This window comes from Pongo abelii, chromosome 7 (assembly GCF_028885655.2).
Source record: "Pongo abelii isolate AG06213 chromosome 7, NHGRI_mPonAbe1-v2.0_pri, whole genome shotgun sequence".
Taxonomy (NCBI): Eukaryota; Metazoa; Chordata; class Mammalia; order Primates; family Hominidae; genus Pongo; species Pongo abelii.
Genome location: NC_071992.2, coordinates 89054761 through 89076199, shown reverse-complemented (window position 1 = coordinate 89076199; position 21439 = coordinate 89054761). Strand labels below are relative to the sequence as shown.

The 21439-nt window shown below is 42.7% G+C and overlaps 1 pseudogene; it reads left to right on the top strand.

Annotated features, from left to right (window-relative positions):
• The first annotated feature begins 6931 nt into the window (after positions 1-6931).
• LOC100437406 (glycogenin-1-like) lies at positions 6932-16639 on the top strand (annotated as a pseudogene).
• The last annotated feature ends 4800 nt before the right edge of the window (positions 16640-21439 follow it).

Here is a 21439-nt window from a genome sequence, read left to right as displayed (position 1 = left end):
TTATTTTTTTCTGCCTACTTTGAATCAGCTGACTCTTCCTCAGGTGTTCAGGTGAAACTCACTGCTTATGGCATTCTAGCCAAGATTTTTTTTTTTTTTTTTTTTTTGAGATGGAGTCTTGCTCAGTCTCCCAGGCTGGAGTGCAGTGGCACAATCTCGGCTCAGTGCAACCTCCCACTCCCGGGTTCAAGTGATTCTCCCCCCTCAGCTTCCCACATAGCTGGAATTACAGGCATGCGCCACCACGCCTGGCTAATTTTTGTATTTTTAGTAGAGATGGGGTTTCACCATGTTGCCCAGGCTGGTATTGTACTCCTGACCTCAAGAGACCTGCCTGCCTTGGCCTCCCAAAGTGCTGGGATTACAGGCGTGAGCCACTGTGCCCGGCCCCATTTTTTTTTTTTTTTTTTTGGAGATGTAGTCTCACTCTGTCACTCAGGCTGGAGTGCAGTGGCAGGATCATGGCTCACTGCAGCCTTGACCTCCCAGGCGCAAGCAATCCTCTCACCTCAGCTCCCAAGTAGCTAGGACTACAGGCATGTGCTACCACACCCAGCTAATTTCTGTTTTTTGGTTTTTGTTTGGTTTGGTGGAGTGGCATCTCCCCCATGTTGCCCAGGCTGGTCTTGAACTCCAAGGCTCAAGCAATCCATTCACCTTGTCTTCCCAAAGTGTTGGAATTACAGACATGAGCCACCATGCCTGGCTTAAAAGTCTTAAAGTGCTTTGAAATTAATGGCTTTATAAATTGCAACAACTCCATGACAACCAACAACCAGGAGACTGTTTGAAAATGTAAAAGTAGGTTTGCCTGACTAACAATTGCTTAGGGTAATAGAACAGTTAATTGAAGGATTGATATCCTTAAAAAAAAAAAAAAGAACTAGATAAATATTTATAAAAGTTAGAATCTTAGATTAAACAGGTTGAAATCTTGAGTTCAGAGCAATAATAATAAATCTCTGTCCAGCATAAACATTATTTTGTCTGCCACACAGAGGCTAAAACAAGCAAAAGCCAATGGAAAAAAACTGCTAAAATGTTTCCCTGCCTGCATTGACTAGTCAAGTAAGCCAGACCAGTAAACAAAAGAAAGATTTGTTACGAATTCAAGGCCACTTGGAGATTTTGTTTTTCTTACACAATTCAGCCAGTTTCAACTAAAATGTAAACATTTAAATATTTAACCCTAAACTCATTTGAAACTGTAAAAAGAGTAAAAAGTGTTTGTTTTTAATTGAAACTTCCATGGGAACTGTTTTGCCCAAAATTTTGGTTCACAGCCTTCATTAGATTACCTTTCAGGTCAAATAAAAACTTAGCCATGTGAACAGGTCCCATTTTGTCAAAAAGTAATTTGGATCCAACTGTCTTTTTTAAACTCGTGTTTGTTTTACTATCTTATGACTAAAATTCTAAAATGAAAACTATAAGAGCCTTGTGTGTGTATATGTGTTTAGGTATGTTTATTTACATGCATATGTATTATGTTATATGTTGTGTTTACATGGTAAAATATGGCATTATCAACCAAAGTTCCCTTAAGAAATTCTATTCCGATTGGCTTAGATAAATGAGCATTCATGTAACATATATAATAATTAACTCAATGCCTTTTAGTTAATGTGACAAGTAAATTTTGACAAAGAAGCTGATTTTAAATTTGGTAGTAGAATAAAAATTAAAATGTCTTCAGAATTTTTGGTATACATTTTTGCCTGGATTTACTGGTCAGACAGTTTTATATTTGTGCCCACTAGATGTTTTAACTGTAAGGGTTTGTCACAAAGGTTATCAAACTATAAATTCAACCTAAAAACAGAATAGTCTTGTTCAATATTGTTGGTATAATGAAAATAACTGTATCAGGCCAGGCATGGTGGCTCACACCTATAATCCCAGCACTTTGGGAGGCCAAGGTGGGCGGATCACCTGAGATTGGGAGTTCGAGACCAGCCTGACCAACATGGAGAAACCCCGTCTCTACTAAAAATACAAAATTAGCTGGGCATGGTGGCACATTCCGGTAATCCCAGCTACTCGGGAGGCTGAGGCAGGAGAATCACTTGAACCCAGGAGGCGGAGGTTGCAGTGAGCCGAGATCATGCCATTGCACGCCAGCATAGGCAATAAGGGCAAAACTCCATCTCAAAAAAAAAAAGAAAGAAAGAAAAGAAAAGAAAAGAACTGTATCTTCTGAGTTGTAGGCAAAATACCTATATATTTAAATTTAAGGTTCTTAGGTGAACACCTGATGGTCACACTCTATAAAAATGGTTAACAGGGAAATAACTTGAAAAGATGACTAGTTTTATCTAATATATCAGTTTTCCTAACTAATCTAGGTATAATTGTTATAACAATTACAAATAGATTAATTAGGTAAAGGTAAATGAGATAAATGTTAATAAATAAAGTTTCCATGTAACTTGAAATCTTAATGTTATGTTAAATTAAGTGATAGGTACTCATAAATATCCAGATCATTTCCAAGTTTTGGGGCTCAAGCAATCCTCCTACTTAGCCTCCTGAGTAGCTGGGACTAAGGCATGTGCCACCATGCCTGGCTAATTTTTAAATTTTTTGTAAAGATGGGGTCTCATTTTGTTATCCAGGCTGGTCTTAAACTCCTGGCTTTAAGCAATCCTCCCACCTTGTCCTCCCACAGTGCTGGGATTACAGGAATGAGCCATTATGCCCAGCTGAGAAACATGTTTCTAAAAATTATGAAATGGTGGCTCATACCTGTAATCCCAGTGCTTTGGGAGGCTAGGTCAGGAGTTCAAGATTAGCCTGGCCAACATAGTGATACCCCATCTCTACTAAAAATACAAAAAAAAAAAAAAAATTGGCCGGGCATGGTGGCACATGCTTGTAATCCCAGCTATTTGGGAGGCTGAGACAGGAGAATCGCTTGAACCTGGGAGGCAGAGGCTGCAGTGAGCCGAGATCACACCACTGCACTTCAGCCTGAGTGGCAAGAGTGAAACTCTGTCTCAAATAAATAAATACATAAATAAAAATAAAAATTATGAAATGGTTCTCATCTATGAAATACTGATATGTGACAGTTCGAAATCTCTTGCTAGAAAAGAAAAAACAGATAGCTGGCGTGGTGGCAGGCACCTGTAATCTCAGCTACTTGGGAGGCTGAGGCAGGACAATTGCTTGAACCCAGGAGGCGGAGGTTACAGTGAGCTAAGATCATGCCACTGCACTCCAGCCTGGGTGACAGAGTGAAACTCCATCTAAAAAAAAAAAAAAATTATTGCTAGAAACTGAGGTTACTAAGAATTAAAAATTCATATATGTATATATGTGTGTGTATTATAGATACAGATAGATAGATATAATTCTGTATATAAAACATACCAAAAAAATTAGACTCTTTTTTTTTAGTTAAAGTCTCTTTGTGTCACCCAGGCTGGAGTCCAGTGGCACGATCTTGGCTCACTGCAACCTCCACCTCTCAGGTTCAAATGATTCTCCTGCCTCAGCTTCCTGAATAGCTGGGACTACAGGTGCCTGCCACCATGCCTGGCTAATTTTGTATTTTTAGTAGACACAGGGTTTCATCACGTTGGCCAGGCTGGTCTTGAACTCCTGACCTCTAGCAATCCGCCTGCCTCAGCCTCCTAAAGTGAGATTACAGGCATGAGCCACTGCACCTGGCCAGATGTGTTTTTAATTATAAAACTTATAATAAAGGCATTAAAAACTGAGTTTGTCGTTGTTGTTGTTGTTGTTGTTGTTGTTGTTTCTTGAGATGAAGTCTTGCTTTGTTGCCCAGACTGGAGTAGAGTCGTGCGATCACAGCTCACTGCAACTTCTGCCTCCTAGGTCCAGGCGCTTCTCCTGCCTCAGCCTCCTGAGTAGCTGGGATTACAGGCACCTGCCACCATACCTAGCTAGTTTTTGTATTTTTTGTACAGACAGGGTTTTGCTATGTTGGCCAGGCTGATCTCGAACTCCTGACCTCAAGTGATCCACCTGCCTTGGCCTCCCAAAGTGCTGGGATTACAGGCCTGAGCCACAACACCCAGCCAAAACTGTGTTCTTTATTGAGAAAACTAACACTCTTTTCAAATCAGAGTTTATTTAAAAGTTGTTTCAAAATATGTGCTTAGGAAAGGAATAGAAACAAGATAGAAAGAAAGCAGTTAAGTAGGAGGGAAATGTAAAGAAAGTTATAGGTAGGAAAAAGTATTTTGGGTGAGGAAGGTTAAAAAGAAAAGAGGATAATTTTGTATGAGAAAGAATCTTATGTGGTCAGTTTTTGTCCTAAAGTAAAATGACCAGTTATTTAGAAAAGAGGAAGTATTGGAAAAAGCAGAAATTCTAAGCATGTCATTTAAGGTCTGTGCAGGTTGTAAAATATCACAAATAATGGATTTATGAAAGAAATTTTGTGTGTAATCAAGTTGACTACAATAAGAAGGGAATTATTTGTCTTTTAAAGATTGAACTTTAATATTAAAAATACGCTGGGCCAGGTGTGGTGGCTCACACTTGTAATCCCAGCACTTTGGGAAGGTGAGGTAGGTAGATCACCTGAGGTCGGGAGTTTGAGACCAGCCTGACCAACATGGAGAAACCCCATCACTACTAAGATACAAAATTAGCCAGACGCATTGGTACATGCCTGTAATCCCAGATACTCGGGAGGCTGAGGCAGGAGAATTGCTTGAACCCGGGAGGCGGAGGTTGCGGTGAGCAGAGATCACCCCATTGTACTCCAGCCTGGGCAACAAAAGCGAAACTCCATCACACACACATACAAACACACACACGCACACATGAAAACACTGATACAACTAAAAATTTGGTCTCCTATGTTAAAACAATAAACTTTTCTTGAAATACTGATCTGCTGTTAGTAAAATTTGCAAGAGCCTTTGATTTTTAATTCTCTGCACATTTTTTCTGTTTTACATTTACATTTAATTTTCTTAATTCAAGGTTTAAAGTGCTGTCTTTTTCATTTAAAATGGTAATTTCCACTTTGGGAGGCTGAGGCAGGTGGATCACTTGAGGTTAGGAGTTCAAGACCAGCCTGGCCAACATGGTGAAACCCCATCTCTACTAAAACTACAAAAAATTAGCCAAGCATGGTGGTGGGTGCCTGCAGCTACTCAAGAGGCTGAGGCAGGAGAATCGCTTTAACCTGGGAGGTAGATATTGCAGTGAGCTGATATTGCACCACTGCACTCCAGCCTGGGTGACAGAGCGAGACTCTGTCTCAAAATAATAATAATAATAATAATAATGAAATAGTAATTTCATTTCTTGGGGTGGAGTTTTCCTCTTGGAGTTCCTCAAATTCATACCTCAGAAGTTCAAAGTTTGTGGTATCCTGCTACACAATTTGCAGGTCATGCATCATTGCCATCAGCTCTTCTTTCTCCCCTTCAGAAGCTGTATATTTTTGCTCAACTTGGGTAATAACTCTCTTTTAACTCTTTAGTCAGCTCATGTAACTTTTTTCTCCAGTTCTAACTCTGCTGTTATAACCCAACACTGAAATTTCTGATGTTCTGTCTTAAAGTCCTAGAAAAGCAATATTTTTCTTCACTGTAAGTTCGTTTGTGTACTCTTGGCTTTTTTCTTTCTTTCTTTCTTTCTTTCTTTCTTTCTTTCTTTCTTTCTTTTTTTTGAGACAGAGTTTCCCTCTTGTCACCCAGACTGGAGTGCAGTGGCGCGATCTCGGCTCATGCAACTCTGCCTTCCAGTTTCAAGTGATTCTCCTGACTTAGCTTCCTGAGTACCTGGGATTACAGGTGCCCGCCACCACGCCTGGCTAATTTTTGTATTTTTAGTAGAGACGGGGTTTTACCATGTTGGCCAGGCTGGTCTCGAACTCCTGACCTCATGATCCGCCCACCTTAGGCTGCCAAAGTGTTGGGATTACAGGCATGAGCCACTGCTCCCAGCCCTCTCGGCTTTTTTTGATGTATCTAAATTGTTTCATGTAACCAAGAAATTTCTCATGGTTTTACTAAGAGCCATGTATTCCTCTGCTCAAGGTACTAATTCTTATTTACATTTTTCTTTCTTTCTTTTTTTTTTTTTTTTTTTTGAGATGGAGTCTCGCCTTGTCACCCAGGCTGAAGTGCAATGGCGAGATCTCAACTCACTGCAACCTCTGCCTCCCAGGTTCAAACAGTTCTCCTGCCTCAGCCTGCTGAGTAGCTGGAATTACAGGTGCCCGCCACCAAGCCCAGCTAATTTTTGTATTTTCAGTAAAGATGGGGTTGACCCCATGTTGGTCAGGCTGGTCTCGAACTCCTGACCTCAGGTGATCCACCTTCCTCAGCCTCCCAAAATGCTGAGCTTACAGGCGCGAGCCACCACACCCGGCCACATTTTTGTATAATATGGTGTATACATATAACCTTGGACACATATGTTTCCTGTGTTTGATTGAATTCAAGTACCTTCTCATCAGGTATGACTTTCAAGTTGTTGCAAGCTCGGATAAATGAGCTTCCAATAAGGAGAAGCCTTTAAAAACAAAGATTTTACATTTTGTCAAGATAATTTCCTGTTATATTTATCAGATTTTTTTGAACTTTGAAAGGGTTAAGGATTTTACATCCACGTTATTTTCTGTATTGCTTTTTAAGTCTTTGATATCACTCTGGTTAAATGAATGAGTATTATTTCACAATGGCCTGTGGTCATGTTTTCATCAAGTGTTTTGAAGCTTTTGACTCCTTGGCGGACTTCTCTAAGATCAAAATTCTAAAGTTTCTTTTTGATCTAGAGTTAACTTTGGCACCTTCCAGTTGAACCCCTGCAGAGTTTTAAAGGATCATCCCACTGTGCCTCCTCCCTGCCCTTGCTCTCTCCTCGCTGCCCTTGCTCTCTCCTCGCTGCCCTTGCTCCCTCCCAACCTGCAGCTGCCCCAGCTGCCTGCACCCCCAGCAGCACCATGACAGATCAAGCCTTTGTGACACTGACCACAAATGATGCCTACACCAAAGGTGTCCTGGCCCTGGGGTCATCTCTGAAACAGCACAGGACCACCAAGAGACTGGTCATACTCACCACCCCGCGGGTCTCAGACTCCATGAGAAAAGTTTTAGAGACAGTCTTTGATGAAGTCTTCATGGTAGATGTCTCAGACGGCACAATTCTGCTCATCTAACCTTAATGAAGAGGCCAGAGTTGGATATCATACTGACAAAGCTCCACTGCTGGTTGCTTACACAGTATTCAAAATGTGTATTTATGGATGCAGATACTCTGGTCCTAACAAATGTTGATGATCTTTTTGAGAGAGAAGAATTTTCAGCAGGACCAGACCCAAGGTGGCCTGACTGCTTCAATTCCGAAGTCTTCGTTTATCAGCCTTCAGTTTAAATATATAATCAGCTGTTGCATCTTGCTTCTGACCAAGGTAGTTTTGATGGTAGGGACCAAGGCTTACCGAACACATTTTTTTCTTTTCTTTTCTTTTCTTTTGAGACTGAGTCTCGCTCTGTTTCCCAGGCTGCAGTGCAATGGCGCAATCTCAGCTCACTGCAACCTCCACCTCCCAGGTTCAAGCGATTCTCCTGCCTCAGCCTCCCAAGTAGCTAGTATTAAAGGCACCTGCCATCATGCCTGGCTAATTTTTGTATTTTCTTTTTTCTTTTTTTTTGAGACAGAATCTCACTCTGTTGCCCAGGCTGGAGTGCAGTGGTGCAATCTTTGCTCACTGCAAGCTCTGCCCCCTGGGTTCAAGCAATTCTCCTACCTCAGCCTCCTGAGTAGCTGGGATTACAGGCGCCTGCCACCGCTCTCAGCTAATTTTTGTATTTTTAGTAGAGACGGGGTTTCACCATCTTGGCCAGGCTGGTCTTGAACTCCTGACCTCATGATCCATCCGCCTCGGCCTCTCAAAGCACTGGTGTGTCCAGAGTTGGTTCCCGCCGTTGGGTTTGTGTCCTTGCTGACTTTAAGAATGAAGTCATGGACTTTCGCAGTGAGTGTTACAGCTCTTAAAGATGGCACAGACCCAATGAATGAGCAGTAGCAAGGTTTACTGTGAAGAGCAAAAGAACAAAGCTTCCACAGCATGGAAGGGGACCCGAGTGGGTTCCACCACTGGCTAGGGTGGCCAGCTTTTATTCCCTTATGGCCCCTCCCATGTTCCATTTCTGTCCTATCAGAATGCCCTTTTTTCAATCCTCCCTGCAACTGGCTACTTTTAGAATCCTGCTGATTGGTGCATTTTACAGAGTGCTGATTGGTGAGTTTTACAGAGCACTGATTGGTGCATTTTATAATCCTCTGGTAAGACAGCAAAGTTCCCCAAGTCCCCACTTGACCCAGGAAGTCCAGCTGGCCTCATCTCTCAATTCCCCCTCTAAACAGGATACCTCAACTGCTGTTGGGAATTAGGCAATAACCACTCTAGCTACTTCCTGCTAGATAGGGGCGAAGAAGGGACCCTGCAGTTGTAGTGTCCTCCAGAGGGGAACTCTCTAGGCCAGTCAAAGGGCCAGTGGGTTGATCCAGGGGTCCTTGGTAGAAGTTGTGAGTTGAGCTCATTTGGGGTTCCATTTGTAAGACCATCTGTAGCTTGATGGCCTCAATCCTGGAGGAAACAAATTTGACAAGGAGGTTAAAAATACAGCGCCCAAAGGCGAGTAATAGCAAGAAGGCTGTCACAGGACCTAGAAAGGGGAGAAGCCATGTTGCCCAACTCCAGAGGTTGGTATAAGAGTTTGAAAGGCATTGTCTGATTTCAGAAGCCTTTTCCTGTAAATGCCAGGCAGTGTCTCATACTATCCCAGACTGGTTAGTGTAAAAACAATACTCTTCCCCTAAGAAGGTGCAAAGTCCTCCTTTCTCAGCAGCGAGGTCTAGGCCTTGGCAGTTTTGGAGAGTCACTGCTGCCAAAGAGTCTATTTGGGATTGTAGAGTAAGGATAGATTCTGTTATTTCTTGCAAACTGTCTGAGAAATCCTTTGAGAGTGTGTGGTAGTAGGATAGTGAAGTAGATAAACTGGCTATTCTGGTTTCTGTAGCAGTGGCCATTCCTAACCCTATAAGTAGGGGTATTAGTTGTATGGCCCTGCACTGATGGGCTTGAGCCTTGAGGGGCACTGATAGGGTCTGATTTCCTGGGGCAATGTCAATGTTGGGACTTAGGAAGACTAAGGTGCAGGTGCCTGTCCAGTTGGTGGGGAGGCAGATATAGGTTGAAGTTCCACATAAGAGGAATATGCCTTGGCTGGTTGTGTATGTTAAAAAAGTGTGTGAGTTTGTTGTTTTCATTTTCCCGTACTCCTAGAGTACTGCCAAGGTAGCTTTGGTGAGCAGCGAGAAAGGGTTGTTGGGAGCAAACTGAGTGACTCCCTGTGTTCTATTTTCCCATTGGAGAAAAAACCATTTTGTATCTACTAGGAACCATTCAAGAGAGTTATTGAAAGAGGGGATAAGAAGACATTCACTAGTGGTGGGGGTGCTGCTGCAGGGGCTCCAGGGGTGAATGGTCATGCAGGGAGTATGTTTGCCACTACGAAACCCAGGTTGTTAAGCAGGGAGGTGGTGATGATTTTGGGGGGAACTGAGAAGTGGACAAGCCATCTGAATGGAGCTGTTTGGGTGACTCAGAAGTTACTATGATCAGTTGGGGCTTAAAGTTGTAGGGTGTAGTTATACTGATGGGATAGTAGGTGCCCCACTTTGTGAGGAGAATTTTGGTTTCTCAACAAGGCCATGGGCAAGAGAGTAGGCCACGGGAGATGAGTTTCTTGTGTTAGTTTCCTTAAGTGCCTCTTGAGTGTTTCATTTGCCTTGTCAACCTTCCCTGAGGATTGTGGCCTCCAGATGCAGTGAAGGTGATATTGTATCCCTAGCGCCCTGGAAATTCCCTGAGTTATCATGGCTTTAAAGGCTGGACCATTGTCACTTTCTAAGCTTTGGGGAAGCCCAAATCTAGGAATTATTTCATGAATTAGGACTTTAACCATTTCCTGAGCCTTTCTCTGTCTTGCAGAGGAAGGCTTGTATCCAATTTGTAAAGGTAACAACACAGACCAACAAGTATTGAAATCCCCTTGACTTACGCATATGGGTGAAGTCTAACTGCCAGTCCTCTGCAGGATAGCACCCTATTCTTTGTTTCCCCAGAGGGGCCTTATGATGGACCAAGGGATTATTCCTTTGTCACATTTCATAGGCTTTGACTACTTACTGGATGGTCTGGAGGAGATTTGGCCCTATAATTAGGGATTTGGCCCTTTGAGGAGTATTCTCAATACCCATATGAAAAGTTTGGTGGAGGGACTTAAGTATTTTCCACTGGCTGGCTTCAGGTATGAGTACCTTTCCCTCTTCTGTCATTAACCACCCAGAAGGGAGAAAACTGTGGCCCTGTGAAAGTCCTCATTCTGTTTTGGTCAGGGAATATTGCAGCTTAATATCTTGGAGAGGGTTGTTCCATACCAAGGGTCCTTCCGTAGGTATTTCTAATGGGAGGCTCTGCTTGGCAGCAATTTTGGCCTCAGCGTCTGCCCAACAGTTTCCTTCTGCCTTTTCTCCTTCACCTTCTTGATGGCTTTGGCACTGTAAGACGGCCACCTCCTTGGGTTTTTGCACTGCATGCAATAAGTCCATGATTTCCTTGTGGTATTTAATGGGGGTTCCCCCAGAGGTTAGGAACTCCCTTTCTTTCCATATTGCAGCATGGCATGTAGGATTAGATAAGCATATTTGCTATCTGTATACACATTTATTCTTTTTTTCTTTCCCAGTTCTAAGGCTTGGGTAAGTTCTAAGGCTTGGGTAAGTGCCACTAGTTCTGCTAACTGGACACTGGTCCCTGGGGGAAGAGGCTTACTTTCAAGTACTGTTACATCACTAACTATGGCATAACCTGCCCTTTGTATCCTATTCTCCACAAATGAACTTCCATCAGTATATAGATTAAGGTCAGGATTAGCTAAGGGGACTTCTAAGAGATCCTCTCAGATGGCATAAGTCTGGGCTACAATTTGTTGGCAGTCGTGCTCGATTGATTCCCCATCCTCTGGGAGAAAAGTGGCAGGGTTGAGGGCCACACACGTGCATATTTGAAGCACTGGTCCCTCAAGGAGTAGTGCCTGGTATCTAAGCAGGCAGTTAAACTTCTTTTGGCACCTAGTATGCCATTTACATCATGAGTAGTCCAGATGGTGAGATCCTTTCCTTGTATTATTTTGATAGCCTCTGATACTAAGATGGCCTCCGCTGCAACTACCCATAAACAGAGAGGCCAGCCTTTTGCTACTACATCAATTTCCTTACTTAGGTATGCCACTGGTTGTGGGGTTGTCCCACCAGGCTGAGTAAGGACTCCAAGAGCTATCCCTGCTCTCTCTGTGATGTATAAAGAGAAGTTTTGTCATGTGGGAAGGCTTAAGGCTGGAGTTTGTACTAGGGCCTGATTTAAGGTTTTGAAGGCTGTTTCTGCCTCTGGTTCCCATTCTCCTAGATGAGTATTTGCCCTCTGGGTCTCCTTGATTAGAGAATAGAGTGGTCTGGCCATCTCATTGTATCCAGGGATCCATAGTTGGCAAAAGCCAGTGATTCCAAGGAACCCCCGCAACTGTTTTAATGTCTTAGGGCAAGGATAAGCCAGTATAGGCTGAATTCATTGTTTGCTGAGGGCCCTGGTTCCTCTGGCTAAGATTAGGCCTAGATATTTGACTTGTAGGCAGATCTGGACCTTCAATTTAGATAGCTTGTACCCTTGATTAGCTAGAAAGTTCAAGAGATCTAGAGTAGCCTGCTGGCATGAGGCTTCCGAACTGGTAGCCAAATGTAAATCATCCACATACTGAAGGACCAGAGTACCTGGACTTGAGAAGTGGCCTAGATCTTGGGCCAGTGCCTGACCAAACAGATGAGAGCTTTCCCTAAACCCTTGAAGCAGGACCGTCCACATAAGTTGGGATGTGTGGTCTGTGGGATCCTCAAAGGCAAAGAGAAACTGGGAGTCAGAGTGCAGGGGAATGCAGAAGAAGGCATCATTGAGGTCCAGAACAGTGAACCATTCTCCTTCCTCTGGTGTTTGAGAGAGTAGGGTATAAGGGTTGGATACAGCTGGACATAGAGGAATTACTGCCTCATAGATGAGTCTGAGATCTTGCACTAGTCTCCATTGACCATTCAGTTTTTGTACTCCTAAAATTGGGGTTGCAGGAACTGCTGCATTTTCTTACTAAGCCTTGAGCTTTTAAATGTCTAAAAATATTCTGTAATCCTTTATGAGCTTCAGGCCGGAAGGGTATTGCCTTTGATAAGGAAAAGTGTTGAGGTCTTTATCCTGATTTGAACTGGGCGGGAATTTTTTGCCCTTCCATATTGTCCTTTCAATGCCCAGACATCAGGGTTGATTCCCTCCTCCAGTAGGGGACAATTAATGGGTAACTTGTCCCCCATATTCATGTAGACAATAGCTCCAGCTTTGGCCTAATAAGGGTGTGGTACTTTCAGGCATAAAAAGAAAGGCATGTGAAAAGAGCAAAGTCTCCCAATCACAACTGAGGAGGTGGGAGAAATACCTGGTTACAGGCTGTCCCAGGATTCCTCAGATTGTAACGGACTGTGAGGACAGCTGTCTGGGGCAGGAGATTAACACTGAGAAGGCTGTGACAGTGTCCAAGAGGAAGTCAATTTCCTGGCCCTCAAAGGTTAAACTTACCCAGGGCTCAGTGAGGGTGATGACATGAGCTGGCGCTTGCCCCAGGCACCTTCAGTCCTGTTGTTGGATCATCTGGTTTGGGGCTTCTGGCCCAGAGAACTCTTGTCCTCTGGGGCAGTATGCCTTCTAGTGATTGCATTAACATACTGGACATGGGTGAGGGGGTGGCTTGTTTCTCATTGGAGAATCTTTTTTAAAGTGTCCCTGCAAACCATAATGATAACAAGCCCTACTGGGTGATTGGCCTGCTCCATTTTCTGTCCTATCTGAACCACCAAGGTCTGTTTGTCTGGGGGCCATGACTAAGGCTGCAGCCTTTCTCTTATCTTGCTTTTCCTTTTTGGCCTGTTCCTTTTGGTCCCTGTTATAGAACACTGAGATTGCCAGGTTTAATAATGCCTCCAAATTTTGTTCAGGGCCTAGGGCTAGCTTTTGTAGCTTTCTCCTTATATCTGTGGTTGATTGGGTAATAAACTTGTTTTTTAGGATCAATTGACCCTTGAGGAAGTCGGCTGACAGGGGAGTATATTTTCTTGAGGCCTCCCATAGCCACTCGAGAAAGGCAGTAGGATTTTCTTCCTTTCCCTGAGTTGTGGCAGACATCATTAAATAATTCATGGGCTTTTTCCTAATTCTTCTTAGTCCTTCTAGAACACAGGTCAACAGATGTTTGCAAATCCAGTCCCCATGATCTGAGTCAAGGTCCCAGTGGGGATTCATACTGGGGACAGCTTGGTGATCGGTAGGGAATTTGTCCCTTTCTTCAGCTGTCATTCTATCATTTACTTGACTAAGATACCAGGTATCTTCAAACTCTCAGGCTGCAGCTAAAGCCGCATTCTTTTCATTAAAGGCCAGGGTTTGATCTAACAGTAGCATGATATCTCTCCAAGTGAGGTCAAAGGTTTGCCCTAGACCCTGTAGGACATCTATATACCTATCAGGATCATTTGAAAACTTCCCCAGATCTACCTTGATCTGCTTTAAATCAGAGGGGGAGAAGGGGACGTGTACCCGGGTTGGGCCAAATTCCCCTCCCCCTACAGCTTGAAGGACACATAACCAATAGCCCAGGGGTTTTTATGGTCCCTTGGAGATTTCTTTGCTTGTTTCCTTCTGGGTGGGGGAGATTAGAGGAGGCTGATCATTAATAGGAAGGGGACCTGTAGGGAGGGTAGGATGTAGGGGTAAGCTGAGAGGTCCTCCTGTGGGATGTAGATTGCAAGCTTTGTGTAGTTGTGGATTATCCTTCAATGAAAAGAAAGTTTGGACATACGGTATTTCACTCCATTCGCTTTCCCTCTTACAGAAAAGGTCAAGCTGCCGGATAGTATTGTAATTTATACTTCCCTCAGGTGGCCATTTTTCCCCATCAGAGAGAGAATATTGGGGCCAGGCCACAGTGCAGAAAAAAATAAGCCACTTCTTTTTCAGGGTTTATGGGCCAAATTGGTGCCAATGGCTTAGGATGCATTTCAAGGGTGAGCTTGTTGATGCCTGAGTGTTTCCCATCTAAAACAGAAAGAAAAAACCACTGTGGTTTTTGTCTGTTTTTTCCCCCGCCCAAGAATCTGCAATAGTCCACGGACCCTGCTGTTCGGAATAGTTGCGCTCACTAAAGCAGCAGTGGAAACACTTGTTTTCCTCCTACAAAGAGGACCGATGAAGGTCAGATTTAGTGGCCCTTACTGACACATTCTTGAAAACCTGTACACTTGCCTTTCCTCCTACAAAGAGGACCAAGGAAGGTCAGATTTAGTGGCCCTTACTGACACATTCTTGAAAACCTGTACACTTGCCTTTCCTCTTAGACCACAAGAGGACTGAGAAAGGTCAGGTTTAGTGGCCCTTACTGACACATTCTCAAAAACCTGTTAGAGTTCTAAGTGTTTTTTCCTGTTGGTATTGGGACCTTACCCTTGTCCTATAAAGATGATATGCCTCAAAATGGAGTGGAGGGCCATACCTTGAGGGAGGGAAGGGATCTCCAGGGTTGGAAGGGTGATGCCTTTTGTCCTCACTTCTCATCATATGAATAGGAAGGATATCCCCCCAATTTAGGAGTCTGTAATTTCTGAGGCTCCCCATATCCTAGCTTTGGGAATAGCCTTTGTTAGTTCTGCTAGTCTGAGGAGGGATCCTAAAAGGATAGATGGTATTCCAGATAGTACCCCCTGACGGGGCTCCAGTCAAAAATTATTTGCCCCAGGGTGCCTATTTCCCATTGAACAATTTGCGTTCTTTCTGATTGGTGAGCCCGGGTGCCTAAAGAAGGGAACAGAGTCCCAAAATCTATATTAGAAATCATCCTTATAGAAGAAACTAGGGAGTGGTCTTCAGAAGCAGGACTAGCCTCAGAGAAGAGAGGCAACAGGAAGTTTGTCTGACAGGCGTTAGGACCCAGGAGGCAAAGGTCAGGATAGATAGGATAGATAGGCGAGTCTCATATCTATGAGTTGGGTGACATAACTTTGAGAGCTCTGCTCATGGCTGCAGGGACAACCAACTTTTTTCTTGGGACCCCAGAGCTGAATGGCTTTCCTCTCTATTGACCCTCAGCTCAGCCCAGAAGTGCAGGAAAAGTGGAAGCTGGTTCCAGGCAAACCAATGCTCCTGATTCTGAAGAGTCGGGGGTTGTTGAAGAGCCCTTTCCCAGAAAGCCTGAAACCCATGTCTTTAGTCTGGCAGTCGTGCTAGTCACTTTTAGCTGGCCAACAGGTGCCCGGTGTTTAGCCCCTGAATTGTAAGGAAAAATAGGACAGAATAACAAGTGAAAGGGGTCCGATGGTACTCACTGCATTGCAACATCCCGGACGAGCCCCCAAGATGTGTCCAGAGTTGGTTCCTGCCAGTGGGTTCGTGGTCTCACTGACTTCAAGAATGAAGCTGTGGACCTTCGCAGTGAGTGTTACAGCCCTTAAAGATGGCACGGACACAAAGAGTGAGCGGTAGCAAGATTTATTGTGAAGAGCAAAAGAACAAGGCTTCCACGGCGTGGAAGGGGACCCAAGTGGGTTGCCACTGCTGGCTGGGGTGGCCAGCCCTTATTCCCTTATTGTCCCCTCCCATGTTCCATTTCTGTCCTATCAGAGTGCCCTTTTTCCAATCCTCCCCGTGATTGGCTACTTTTAGAATCCTGCTGATTGGTGCATTTTACAGAGCGCTCATTGGTGCGTTTTATAGAGCACTGATTGGTGCATTTTACAATCCTCTTGCAAGATAGGAAAGTTCCCCAAGCCCCCACTCGACCCAGGAAGTCCAGCTGGCCTCACCTCTCACTGGGATTACGGGTGTGAGCCACCGTGCCCGGCCAAATTTTGTATATTTGTAGAGACTGGGTTTCATCATGTTGGCCAGGCTGGTCTTGAACTTCTGACCTCAGGTGATCTGCCCACCTTGGCCTCCCAAAGTGCTGGGATTACAGACAGGAGCCACTGCACCCAGACTGAACATATTTTTTAGCAGCTGGGCAACAACAGATATCAGAAAACACTTGCCATTTATTTATAACCTAAGCAGCATCTCTATATACTCCCATCTCCCAGCATTTAAAGTGTTTGGTGTAAGTGCCAAAGTTGTGCATTTCCGGGGACAAGTCAAACCATGGAATTATATATATGATCCCAAAACAAAAAGTGTCAAAAGTGATTCCCATGAACCCAACATAACTTATCCAGAGTTTCTCATCCTGTGGTGGAACATCTTTATCAGCAACGTTTTACCTCTGCTTCAACAATTTGGCCTTGTCAAAGACAGGTGCTCATATGTAAGTGTGGAAGATGTCTCTAGAGCCATATCACATCTGTCCCTCGGCGAGATCCCAGCTATGGCACAGCCTTTTGTATCCTCGGAAGAACGGAAGGAGCAGTGGGAACAGGGCCAGGCTGATTATATGGGAGCAGATTCCTTTGACAACATAAAGAGGAAATTTGACACCTACCTCCAGTAGAAACACTGCATTTTCCTGTGGATGCTTCCACTTCACAAGCCTTGTTTCAAATACTAAGTATCTAGAGCTGGGCTGAGAAAAGTCTGTTACAGTTGGCAGAGGTTTTCACTAAAATTTATCAGATGAGAGGTTTTTGTAGGACAATAGGTGAGAACTGGGCAAAAGTTGTGAAGCAGCAATTCTGTTATATGGACAGTGTTCTGCTTTTTAATCCTATTTAGCTCATTTCAGAAATTCTCACTTTTGTTGATTGCCAACATACAAGGTGAGGGAAACTTAATATTAAGCTGTTAAGATGACTATATCAATTCTTAAAATCTGCAGAGCCTGGTTCCAAATCAGTGACGCCCTTTGGAAGCAGACATGGCATCTGTCCCTTGCTTGCTTGCTGGTTGTACCTACTTTTCATTAGACCTGCATTTTAGAATTGTCCAGTGCTGCCAGAGTCAGTAATTGTAGTTCTGCTTTCAGGTAAAGATAGCCTATATTAACACTATTGAGTGATTCATAAACGTATCGACAAATAGCATTCATTCATTTCATTTCCTGGTCTTAGTGTCTGAAGATGTTCACCAGTTTTCTATGTACAGTAAGACACCATAGACACCATGCTAAAATGCTTTTGTTCAGTTCTGTTTATTTGAAAATAGCAGTGTGTTCTCTGATGGTTACCCGCCATGGCACCCTGTATGAAAAATGAAGAAAAATAAAATAAAGGATATATCTCTCATTTTGTAGAGATGCTAAATAATTAAGCTTGTTTGATGTATTAAATTTATAGAAAGTCATTATTACTGTCAAATAATAAGTCATACTAGATTTTTTTCAGTTACATTTATGGGTATATTATTGATATAAATTTTCTAGAGTAATATAGAATCCTTAAAAGTCTAGTATATCATCAGTCATAATTTTGGTTATTAGGTTGTATGTCTCAAAAATGAGTACATTTACTTGTCAACTGCTGATTATAATGAATGTTTATCAGATTTTAAACATGGCTAGTCTGTCTCTATCATCCATGGTTTTGATTTTTCTCTAGTGGCATCTAATCAGATTCATGGAAAAGATTCTAACAAGTACTCCTAAAACAAGTTTCTAACAACTTTAAGATCAATAGACTAAATAAAAGTTTTCCAAAACCCTGATAAATTCACAAAACTGCTAATTAAGATCAAAGGAAACAAAAATTAATTTCATGAAATTGAATAACTGATGAAGATAATGTTTTTATGACTTTTATTTTAAAACCTGGTTTTTTACTTAAATGTTTTGTTTTCCAGATTTAGAGAAATTTTCTTTTAAGCTCTCTATAGTTTACAGCAATTTGGTAAAGTATACTTTTTGTGAACAAAGGTGGAAGCATGTGCTTTTTCTCCCTACTTGATCCCTCCAAAATTCAGAACTTATTTGTGAGTTTTCTTATGGCAATATGGTTATTTGCATAAGTTCAGTAAAAATCTGTTCTCTCTTTATAACAGGATACAATTGGAAATATGGGTTATATTACCAATACCTTGACTAAAATATCATATTTAAAAGCGTGAATAGACCTGGTTTCAAGAGTTCTCAGCCTTACAGTAACATGAGTAAACTCTTCTCACTTCCTGGCAGGCCCAGGAACATTCACACTGGAGGAAAATCTAAAGTCTTCCTTGGTTTTGGCTTCTTAGCCCCAAGAAGTTTTTAAATCTGACATTTCTATGTGATCAATGTAGAGAGAAAATATTTCTAAAAGAAAAACTATAATACACCTTTTATTAGATTGTAGCCCTGTGCATTGTTTTTGAGTTCTTATTATCTACCTATAGCCAAGATTAGATTCTAAATTCTTGTACATTCCTCCAATCCAACTTTCTTCCATGAAAATACTAAGAACAGGGCCGGGTGTGGTGGTTCATGCCTGTAATCCCAGCACTTTGTGAGGCCAAGGCAGGTGGATCACTTGAGGTCAGGAGTTCAAGACCAGCCTGGCCAACATGGTGAAACCCCATCTTGACTAAAAAAAAAAAAAAAAAAGCAATTAGCAGGGCATGGTGGTGTGTGTCTGTAATTCCAACAGCTACTTGGGAAGCTGAGGCAGAAGAATCGCTTGAGCCCAGAAGGCAGACATTTCAGTGAGCCGAGATTGCGCCACTGCTCCAGCCTGGGAGACAAAGCAACACTCTGTCTCAAAAAAAAAAAAAAAAAAAAAGAGAAAATACTAAAAATGGGAACTGTTCTGTTCCTGAAGCCCTATAATTCAAAACTAGATGAATTTTAAGAATAAGTCTTATGACTGATACATGGACCACATAAAAAGTTCACCACACTGCTCAATGCCATCATCAGAGATATTCGTACTGCAAACCAGGACATTTTCATGCTATAGACCGCTTTTCTCAAGAGGTCAGAACAAGACTCCATATCATGAGACTCTTTTCTTTTTTCTTTTTCTTTTTTTTTTTTTTTTTTTTTTTGAGACAGGGTCTCATTCTGTAGCCCAGGCTGGAATGCTGTGATGTGGTGTGATCTTGGCTCACTGCAACCTCATTGTCGGGCTCAGGTGATCCTCCCACCTCAGCCTCCAAGTAGCTGAGACTACAGGTGTGCACCACCACGCCCTGCTAATTTTTCTATTTTTAGTAGAGATGGGGTTTCTCTATGTTGCCCAGGCTGGTCTTGAACTCCTGGGCTCAAGCGATTCACCCACCTTGGCCTCACAAAATGCTGGGATTACAGGTGTGAGCCAGTGTGCCCGGCCCATGAGACTCTTAATGCTTACCTTTCCACTTGACAGGATAACAGTCGTTTGATTCATTCAATTGGTTGCTTTTAAGCCTAGTTCATAGCTCAAAATCATTATGCTAACTAGGATTGTCATAACACTATTAGTTTTACTTTATATTTTACCTTTTAAAATTTGTATCTGTTACCTGTTAAACTTTTGCAGAAGTACAACCCCTAACAGAATAATTCTGGTCCTGAACTTTGAGATTATAGCAAAAACTATAGAACAGACAAAATTGGATTTAACAATAAACTCCAGGTACACTTAGCCTGACAGCCACTCTTTTCAAACCTCCGTTGTTGCTCAAATGTGCCTTCAAAGGTTTTGACACTGACTTCTAGTCACCAATCTCTTCTTCAACATGGGACCAGACCAGCAACCTGGGGCAGGTCCATCCTGGCACCAAGGGACAATCAAAACCTACCTACAGGATGATTGATCAGCGATGCTTTTGGAGAAAGATCTTTCTCAAAGAGGTGAATGTAAAAGTTCTCAGAATTAAAATAGAGTCACTTATGTTAAAACAAAACAAAGCCCTGACAAATAGAGCCAGGGAAGGCCATGAAGGGAGGGTTCTCATGTACATATGCCTAACTACAGCAGGGTGCAATGGCTCATGCCTGTAATCTAATCCCAGCACTTTGGGAGGCCGAGGCAGGCGGATCACGAGGTCAGGAGATGGAGACCATCCTGGCTAGCACAGTGAAACCCCATCTCTACTAAAAATACAAAAAAATTAGCCAGGCATGGTGTCAGGCGCCTGTAGTCCCAGCTACTCGGGAGGCTGAGGCAGCAGAATGGTGTGAACCCAGGAGGCGGAGCTTGCAGTGATCTGAGATTGCAGCCACTGCACTCCAGCCTGGGCAACAGAGCAAGACTCGGTCTAAAAAAAAAAAAAAAAAAATTGCCTAACTACAAGAATTACCACAAAAGGCTGCCAAACCCACAACCCTACACAAAGGCCATCACAACTTTACACAAAAATATACTTCTGTGAGGCTATCTGCTCAGCAACTGCCTATCCATTTGCAGGCATCACCCTGGTTATCGATCAGACTGGCATCACCCTTGTTATTGATTTGTAGCCAAGGATAATTATCTCAAAACTATTAAGTAATCATCTTCTTCATTTTTCCTTTACCCCTTTTACCACTTAGGAATAAAAGGTGCAGCTTGCTGCCAGCACTCATTTAATTTTACATAAACACGCTCATTGAAGCTGAAGCAAATCTGACTGATTTTCAATGTGAAAATAAAACATTAAAAGTATTCTTAGAGTTATTTCTAAACAGAACTAACATCAGAATTGTCTGAATCACCAGAATTGTCTATTTAGGAAAAATCAGATTCATCAAATAACTCTTCGGCCAACAACTGTTTGAGAACAACTAACATAATGTATAGGAATGCTACGTTTTCTAGGATTTGATTTTCAGCCATTGAGAATTACTGTTGTGTAAATCGAACTACCACTGTTAAAAACAGAATGCTACAAATAGAATGATGTCTTTTGTTTCCAAAATCAATACACTGGAGTGATGCAAATGTAATAATATTAATAAAAGCCAGATATTTTGTGGCATAGTTGTCTTCGGGTATGCTGCAGCCACAAGCACTGCTGATGAGTATTCTTGGGCCAAATGGGAAAAGAGTTAAAAAACCTTTGTCTTCCTTTACCTCCCTGAATACACACATAGTTTACTCTGGTACATGTATTCCCATTGCAATGCCCTATTCCAAAATAAACATTTTCTTTTCTTTTCTTTTTTTTTTTTGAGACAAAGTTTTGCTCTTGTTGCCCAGGCTGGAGTACAATAGCACAATCTTGACTCACGGCAACCCCCACCTCCTGGGTTCAAGCAATTGTCCTGCCTTGGCCTCCGGAGTAGCTGGGATTACAGGCATGCACCACCACGCCCAGCTAACTTTTGTATTTTTAGTAGAGATGGTGTTTCTTCATGTTGGTCAGGCTGGTCTCGAACTCCCGACCTCAGGTGATCTGCCCACTTTGGCCTCCCAAAGGGCTGAGATTACAGGCATGAGC